This window comes from Aptenodytes forsteri, unplaced genomic scaffold (assembly GCF_000699145.1).
Source record: "Aptenodytes forsteri isolate BGI_AS27 unplaced genomic scaffold, ASM69914v1 Scaffold72, whole genome shotgun sequence".
In the NCBI taxonomy this organism is placed as follows: domain Eukaryota; kingdom Metazoa; phylum Chordata; class Aves; order Sphenisciformes; family Spheniscidae; genus Aptenodytes; species Aptenodytes forsteri.
Genome location: NW_008796193.1, coordinates 6,224,250 through 6,233,409, shown reverse-complemented (window position 1 = coordinate 6,233,409; position 9,160 = coordinate 6,224,250). Strand labels below are relative to the sequence as shown.

At 38.4% G+C, this 9,160-nt stretch overlaps 1 protein-coding gene across 1 annotated transcript in view; it reads right to left on the bottom strand.

The window, feature by feature from the left end:
* Window positions 1–3,057: 3,057 nt before the first annotated feature.
* Window positions 3,058–9,160, bottom strand: part of PIK3CA (phosphatidylinositol-4,5-bisphosphate 3-kinase catalytic subunit alpha) — a 43,000-nt gene continuing 36,897 nt past the window's right edge. Inside the window, exons 24-25 of the mRNA XM_019474333.1 lie at window positions 7,153–9,125; window positions 3,058–7,062 (exon numbers count right to left, since the gene is read on the bottom strand). The gene's annotated coding sequence lies outside the window, so the exon portion shown is untranslated. The remainder of the gene's footprint in view (window positions 7,063–7,152; window positions 9,126–9,160) is intronic.

The window sequence follows — 9,160 nt, the reverse complement described above, 5'->3', positions numbered from 1 at the left end:
CGCCTCCCGACCCCCGCTCGTCGCCATAGCAGCCGGGGGGGCAACATAAACCTTACTTTATCCTTCAATTTATACACGATACTGTCATCCCACCGCTGCCAATATATGTTCAGAGAAGCTCTCCAGCACATTTTCATACAAAGGCTTTGTCCAGGGCTTGTAAAGCATCTGACAGCATCTAATATATCAATATAAAATAAGGGTCGATGAATTAAAATAAGCAACTTTCCCCTTTACAAATTTGGAAAATTTTGAAATCACAAAAGAATCCCCTTTTTGCTCGCTTCATCTGTACTTTTTTCTTTTATGCCATAGTAATGAGCAGTAAGTTATTTCCCCACAAAGCAGAATATTTCAAACAGCATCTTATTTTTCAAAATAATAAGTCATTTATTTTGAAGACACAAGGGATTCCATTACAGTCACTTCGTTTGATGACTTAAAAGAGATTGTGGAATTTTACCAAGCATTTCATTCATTGAGCTATTGCGCTCTGGCTTAGCCTCAAGTTACCTAATTTTAAGATCGAGCTTTCAATTAGCAGACAACCCACAACATCCCTAATGTTGTTGCTCCAGCGATTAGTAGAAAAATTATACCCTGCTTCTGGCCTCAGTTTTATTCATTAGCTGGAAGTTGAGATTGGACTTACTCTGTTTATGAAATCCTACCTTTAGCCTTTGTCCTGAAAGTTGGAAACATGTCTTTAGGGTGATCTGATTTGGTTACAGCCACACAGAAAGAGCTTCCTGCTATGATCACACAGGTTTGATGGTAAGCAGCATGAACATAAGTAAAGGTATCCTTTTGAAGACACACTGCTGAGCCCTCAGAAATTGAATAGATGTAGTGTATCTATTATCTCCTGAGCTGAATTACCAATCAAACAAGATCCTGGCATCCCAGTTCAGTTTGTTCTCTGCTGTTTATTCCAGCCATAGGAGCTGAGGTTTCTCCAGGACAGCTTGTGTTAAAGTTCTCATAAATTCGCTATAGCCACCCAAATGGGTGGATGCCAACAGATTTCTCCCTCCATTCACCAAAAAAAGTTTTCCATGTAACTATTCCAAAAAAGGGGGGGGAAGCACTTTCCCCAGTTCCCAGCAGAGGGCAGTAATGGGAACTGACAAGCCATAATTTGCCAAGGGAAAAAGAAAAAAAAACCCAACAAAACCACACAAAACCAAACCCTTTCCTTTGAATTCAGTCCTGCTCGGTGAGAAAGAACGAGGGTAACCAAGTCACTTTCACATAAAGCACACCACCTCTTCTGTACCTTTTGATTGATTTCTTCTCCACACAAAGCAGCACAGCCCAACACCACCTATGTCAGATAAAGAGACAAGACTTTGAGTGAAATAAAAACATCTGAGGAGGATCCCCTTTGAAGCTGCAGATCCAGTTCAAAGTCATGGGCATCAAACAGTGTCATCAGTGCTTTAGACAGAAAAGTCTGGATGAGTCTTGTTTTCTAAACCACCACATGCTTGGGATGTTCAGACAGCTCTGGGTCAGGTTTTAATCACCCAGAAGCCATTCCAACTGGACATATAGAAAAGCCTGCATGATATTCACATTATTGTTTAAATGGGCAACACAGATGAAGCTCGTTTCAATTAGCAGGGATGTATCCTTACCAAAATAAGAAGAATGGAGTAAACTTTCTTCAGTGAAAGCAGTAAGTATAGCTCATCTACCTTTGCAGACAGTAGATTTGTTGGTGTTTAAAAGGACATATAGGAGGCTATCTGAGGTATCCTGTCTAGCATCAGTTCTCCTGCTTTTTTGTTAGATGGGTTCAGATTTTGGACCAAGTCTTTCCAATGCAGGTTGGAAACCAGACTGATTTCCAAGCATAAAATCAGGAAGGGCTCACTGAGATTTCTGTGCTAAAGCAAGACTGCCCACATTGCAAATCATTCTTCTGTTTCACCAGCATTATTTTGCAAGTTTTCCGTAATTTTTTGATGCTTTAGGGATTGAGACTTAGAACTACCATAAAATCACACCATGGTAATGGCAGTAGAGTCTAAAATTTGCATTTGAACAAGAACTGATGATCCTTTTCCCCTGAACCATCCTGTGCATTTAAAACAAGGTAGTAACCACTCATAACCATTTCATAGTTACTAGAAAAGGTAAAACTCACCATACACTGTAATAAACAGACATTTAATCTGCTAGTTCAGGTTACTGAACTAGCTACTTCAAAATCACTAGCCATACTTTAATTCGCTCTCTCCAGACTAGAGCTCAGCTTGAGCTTCAAAATAAGTGTAAGGATAACGATGTCCACCTTTTATTACGGAGTTTGAATCCTGTGCAGACTGAGCACCTGCTGGAACATAGCCCTTTTCAAAACTAGGCAGTGGTGATCTGAAACAGAATTGACCAGTGTACAAAGTTTAAAGCTTACGGGGGACAAAGATGTGTAGAAGTGACCTGATTAAAAACCCTGATCCCTCCAAAAAAGTGAAATTCTCAGCAAGAGTGCTCAAATCCCTCCCACAATAGCAGTTTGTTAGCAACTGAAGTCCAAAGTGACCAACACGTCCACAGAAGCAATTCCATTGCAGCCCCATGCTCTTATACCTGCCAGTGAGTAATTTCCCAAATATGTTTCTCGCTCTTTTAAAACTAGTATTGGATACAAAAATACAACCTAGTTTGTTTTTTAAAACATAGTTTTGGTAATGAAAGCATGAAGGGTATTTTTCAAAAAAAAAAAAAAACCAACCAGATTGATTTAGTAGAGGCTTTAAAACCATCCAGCTGAAACACTTCAGTAACATCTCCTCTCATCACAACTTTAACAGCCTACATCTAAAATAAGTTACTTATTTTGAAGATCAGTATGTACAAGAACGAATGCCACGTGCATCTAGGATGTCCCACCAATAAACAATGCAAATTCCATTTCTGTTCCCCACACACAAGTTAACCGATGTACGCAATTTCTATCTTTCTTCTAGCCTTTTTCGAAAGCAGAGCTGCAACACCAAATCACACCTCCAAGACTGAAAGTTCCTTAAGTTCTCACTTCAGAATTCACAAGTGTACCAACCATATTGTTTTAATTTAGTTGTTAGTATATACATTAACACTCAAAAGTGTGATAAAAACCAAACAAAAGTAGTTTTTTTAATAAACAGCATGTGATACAGACCGCGAAGATAAATAAAAAGCAGACTTTTTACAGTTTCCCATGAACATGAACTACAATAAGTATCATAGGCCAAACTTTTGTTACTTGAGTAGCACAGCAGAAGGGGAAAAGGGTTGTTTTTTTTTTTTTTAAAGGTACTGCAAGACTATTCTCAGTATGACAACACATGCATCTTGCTGCATCTTAAATACTTTTTTGGCCCATTATTACTAAAAATGTCTTGCTTTCTAACTACTTTACCACAGGACCTTTATTACAGAATGACATACACATGGCAACATCCCTCCCGCCCCCCAGTAGTGGTTATTTCAAAGATAATTGTCTCATTTTTAAAAGGTATTTCAAGCACTGGTGGGTGTTTATACTCTCCTTTTGATGCAGACATGTAACTGCTACTACCTTCAACAAAGTTACATAAAAGCACCAAGAGATTACACCCTCCTGGGCTCTATTTATCCAAAATGCCAACAGGATCCTGGGCTGCCTTAGGAAGAGCATGCCAGCAGGTCAAGGGAGGTAAGCCTTCATCCTTCCTCTCTGCTCAGCACTGGTGAGGCCACACCTGGAGTGCTGGGTCCAGTGCTGGGCTCCCCAGTATGAGCCAGACATGGATGTACTGGAACGGGTCCAGCAAAGGGCCATGAAGGTGATGAAGGGCTAGGAGGGGTGGCTGAGAGCTGGGATTGTTTAGCCCAGCGAAGAGAAAGCTCAAGGGGCATCTTGTCAATGTATATAAATACTTGATGGAGAGGAGTAAAGAAGACAGGCAAGGCTTTTCTCAGTGCTGCCCACTGAAAGGACACTAGGCAATGAAACAGAAGAAATTTCATATAAACATTGAGGAAAAAAAAATTACTGTGGATTCTTCCTTCTTGGACAGGCTCTAAACCTAACTGGATGAGGTCCCGAGCAACCTGCTCTAGCTGACCCTGCTTCAAACAGGGCAGCTGGACTAGATGATCTCCACAAGTCTCTGCCAACCTCAACAATTCTGTGTGATTCTGTGAGAGTTCTTGCAATTGTGGTGCGAGTTAGTGACAACAGTACTTTGGAAATTTCAAGCCTGAGAATCCAGGACATCAGACTGCCGCCATATATATTTTAAATCCTTTTCTCTACCAGGAAAGTGGATTTTGATAGTGTATGTGGATATTCACAGTTAAAACTTGCAGAGGTGCAAGGGGGCAAGGGGAAAGGATGATACTTCCAGATGATGAATTATACATTTATCTTCACAAGAGAAGATGAAGAATTTGGACTACAGTGGCTGTAAGACAAGAAAGAAGAGGATTCATCTCTTCCTCCCTTCCTCTTCTTTCCCCTGCCCCAAATGAAACAGTAAGACAACTTTGGACAGCCTGGGGCAGCTGATAATTCAGGATATAGAACACTATTAATAAAGCCCGGGAATAGATTAAATGTCCTTAAACCAAAGAAACAAAACAGAATGAGACTGCAGCTATGAATATCCATGTTTTGGCTCTTAGGGATTAACTAAGATACAGCAGACATAAGATTCTTAGGAGAAACAGCTTCTGCTTGAATTAGGCTTTCTATAACTTCAGCAATATAATTAGGTCAGGTTTAACTGTGATTAATTTAATACTGGAACAAATTCCTAACAAAATTGATGCAGTTACACTGAACTAAATGGTTCCTAAACCAGTTTAATAGCTACTGGGGAACTGGCACTAGAATTTCATAGAAAGTCAGGATAGAGTAAGTGTATTTTTGGCCACCTTTATGCCAAAGGAATATTGTAGCACATACAGAAGTGACAGTAAGGACACTTAAGATTAAGACACATTTATGCAAACCAATGGGGACGCTAGCTTCAAAGTACAGGCAGAGCATTGCTTCAATTGATCTTCTCTTACAAATATTTTATGTTGTTCTTATGCTATGGGCATGTCCCTTTTTTGGGGAAAGGGGTGTTGGAGGGGGAAGGGGAAGAGATAGGGACAGAGGGATCCACCTCTGGCTTAGAGTCAGGAGTGCTAACACAGTAAGACGTCATACTTTTAAAAATCTATCCCATAAAGCTCAGATGTCAAGAATACTGCACTGCTAATTAAGAACAACTATTTTTTCTGAGTGTGGAAAGTCTTTATACTATGAAAGAGTAGGAAGAGGAAACATTTAAGCTAGCAAGTAAGAAAAATCCTGGAAGTCTCAAGAATGAAATTAACGATAGACAAGATTACAGTAGTTATGAATTGGAGAGCTGAAAAAGCTAGTTAATAAAGACTATTCCAAAGTAAAATTGTCAAGTGTTTACCTGGACTGCTAGTAAACATTCCTCATTAAGTGAACGCCTTTCATACTGAATCATATGAATAAGTCATCTGGAACTTTAATATACATATAGTCTAATTCTGATTTCATATGCTGTTGTGAATCCAGAGTGATTCTGATGAAGTCAGTGTTATATCAGCATAAAGTGAAATCAGAATTTCTCAAAGACCAGAGCACCTATAGATTTGGTTAGTGTATGCAGATAGAGAACTTCTATATCCGGTTTCCAGTTGGCTTCCCTTCATTAACACAGATGTAAAAAATAAAAAAACCAAAAAACCACCCAAAAAACCCACACCAACTGCAGGCGTGGTGAGCTACACATCATTTTGGACAGATAGAGCCTTAAACTGAGACAACTTTCAGCACGGAAGAGAGATACAAATTCATTATTTGTATGAAACGTATTGCAAAATTAAAGTGGGATTCAACAATCTGCAACAACATCCACAGCTATATAGTATTTAAAAAAACCAAAACCCAAGTGTGGTTCTTCTTCCATTCAAGTAAAACTAAAACAAGAGAAAGAAGTTAAAAAAAAAATCTTAGAAGCAGCAAGTTACAATTCTTTCTGTAATACCACACCATTTTCATTAACTTGAAGCATTTTCAAGATGTCAAAGACATCAAGAAAATAGTAGTTTCAAGTGGCTTTTTTGATGATTGTTTTTTGAATGGGTCCAGCCCAGGTCTGCAACCTGTACAGACATGCAAAACAGGAGGAATTCACAATTAAGAACAGACATTGGAACATGCCAGTTATAAAATGACAAAGCAAAGAAAATACCTTCAAATTGTCAACAAACATGGGCTACTGACCACTAAAGGGCATTTAATATTTTACATAAAAAGGAAGGTTTGGAAAAAAACCAAAACCAACCCTCCAAACCACCAACAGCAGGGTCATCACATACAAAGTTCTCTACAGGCTTGGCAATTTCTATATTGCCCTTAATATGCAGGCTTATATCTTCTCCGCAAGATGCCAAACCACTAGCAATTTTGGTTTTATTTAAATGCTTTTATTTTAAAATTCTACTGAAAGTCTGTTTCACCTATGAAAAGACTACTAATGCACCCCTTCAGAACTGAAAAGTATGCATATATAAGTCAGTACAGGTGCTTTTTCTGCTACCTTTAGGAAAGCAAAGAATATATTTTTAAGAAAAACCAATCAGCAGCAGCCTGTTCTGTCATTAAATCAAACATAGTTTCACAGTTGAAAAAGTTACTGTTTTTAAATTTGTATTTCACTAAATTGCCATTTCCTAATGTTTTGTAATAAAACGTATGGCCCAATCCTGGGCTCCTTGCTCTGGTAGTCCTACTACAAAGTTTTGCAGGAGCAAGGTGTTCAGATTCAATTCAAGCTCAAAATAAGCTACTTAGTGTTTTGTGCAGCTGACTCTCAGAATAAAGGGAACATTTTCAAATCTCCATGAAGTGGGAATAGTTAAAAAATAAAAATCCAAATTCCAAGCAATCTCGGTAAAAATCTAGAGCTCAGTTACAGGTGCTTTCACAGTCTGTAAGCAGGTCTTATTTCTGATACTGAGAACAGATGACATCCTCTCATTTACACCAAAGTAAGTAAAAAGTACCTCCACTATCTTCAGTGAAGTTACATCAGCACAAAACTGGCATAACAGGATAAGGTAATTAGGGTTGAACACTGGAAGCTTAAATAGTACCTCCACTATCTTCAGTGAAGTTACATCAGCACAAAACTGGCATAACAGGATAAGGTAATTAGGGTTGAACACTTGGAAGCTTAAAAAAATTTTTTTTTTTCCTGAAACACTGGCAGGATGTTTTTCAAATGCCCATCCTGGTTATGGTAAGAACAACTGCTTAAGTCCATGAACTTCTATTTTTTTTTTTTATTTAAAAGCTGTAATTACCCAAAATCATATTATGTCTGTATCACTATGAAGTTTCCTTTCTTTTACTCTTTGACGTTCATAATCACTTCTACAGCTTGCGCACAGCATTTAGTTGCGGGAACTTGTGGAAACAGAGCCAGATTCCTCATACATTTGTGCAAAAAGGGTGCAGAACCCTGTATGGTTGAACTGAAAGACATTTATACTTGTATTTACAGAAGTAAATGGCTAGGAAGGGGCAAAGTACAAAAGAAGTTGGGCTGATAACATCCAATAACCTTGAGTTGATCTTTTCATCCAGGCTGGAAAAGGCTGACCATCTCTTAGATAAACGAGGTAAAGCATTGTTTCAATACCAGATAAATAAGGATAATATAGCACCTAATGTGGCATCTGTGCAAGTTTTACTCAGTTAAATTAAGAGTTACAGCCAACAGGGTCTCAGATTTTGTGAGCCAAATTTAAACTGAAACTAAGCCATATTTTAAAAGAGCTAAACCATTAGAGTGTGTTGACTGCGAAGTAATACATACAAGGGTAATTTTGCTCTAGAAAGTATGACCAAGGTTAGCAGGAGTTAAGTTATTCATATGAACAGAAAGGAATATGTAACAGTCAACAGAAAGAGTAATGGGAAGTCTATTAGACTACTCCAAAATATTTAGTAGAACTAAGGAAATAAAACTTCACATTCCTCATACCAATCTTGGAACTTCTGAAGTTTTCACAGAAACAGGTTTCCCCCTACAACATCAAGTATCCGTGTGTGCAGTAATCAACTGCAGGATCTTGACTATGAAAGTGTCTTGAAAGACCAAAAAGTCTTGGCTTTACAATCCCCGAAGTCTTTCATAACGTAATTGATTGCACATTTTTAATATATTACAATTCGCTAAATGAAGCCAACCACTCATTACCTCATCAGTACAGCCTGCACAAAGTACAATTTATTTATATACTTATATTCTAATCTAACACCAGCTGTCAGCATATTTTATATTACATGTGGTATTGCACTTTGAGTGGCACCTCGGTGTGTGTTTGCAAGTGAAAGAGCTGAACCCCCAAAAGCCCCAGACCTTCGGAATTCACTCCAAGTGCTGCCAATCTAGCAAGTTTAAAATGTTAGGGTGAACATCACCCTCAGAATCATGGGCTTCACTAATTAAAAACCTGTTTAATAATTAGAAAAACAGTCCTACCTGAAGTTGTGCATAAGGGCAATCTGAAATCCTCGGTACTCTGAACAGTTTCAAAAAGTGGTGCCAATTTAACTGATTGCACACATCGTAATTGTGTTAGAGGACAACAACTAGATTTACAAATATATATTACACACACACACATAAAACAGACAAAGCTATAAAATGTTTGGTAACTCCACATGCTTTGAGCTAGCCAGCATATCTGCTGTATGTTGAACTGCTTATTATTGATCATATTGAAAATCTAAACTGCTATTTCTGATGTATCTGTTACTGGATTAAACAACCACTTCCAAAGGAGGAAGAAAGAAGAGAAATGGTGGACCCAAAGATTGAGGGTTTAAACATACGTTCCTTGAATAGCCAGCATATCACTTCATTAACGTGAAGAGTGATGCCCAAAAATTTTTGAAGAGACTTAGGCCAAGTTCACCTCTGGCATTAGTGGGTGTATCTCCCACTACTTCAACGGTACTTGTGTCCTCTTTCACCAGGGTTGAATTTGGTCCTAGGAGTATATCTGGTCACCTTCAGTGACGTTAGTGGAAACGGGAGTCTTGGACAGATAGAACTGGGCTGCAAAATTAAAAGAGTGAATATTGGACAAATCA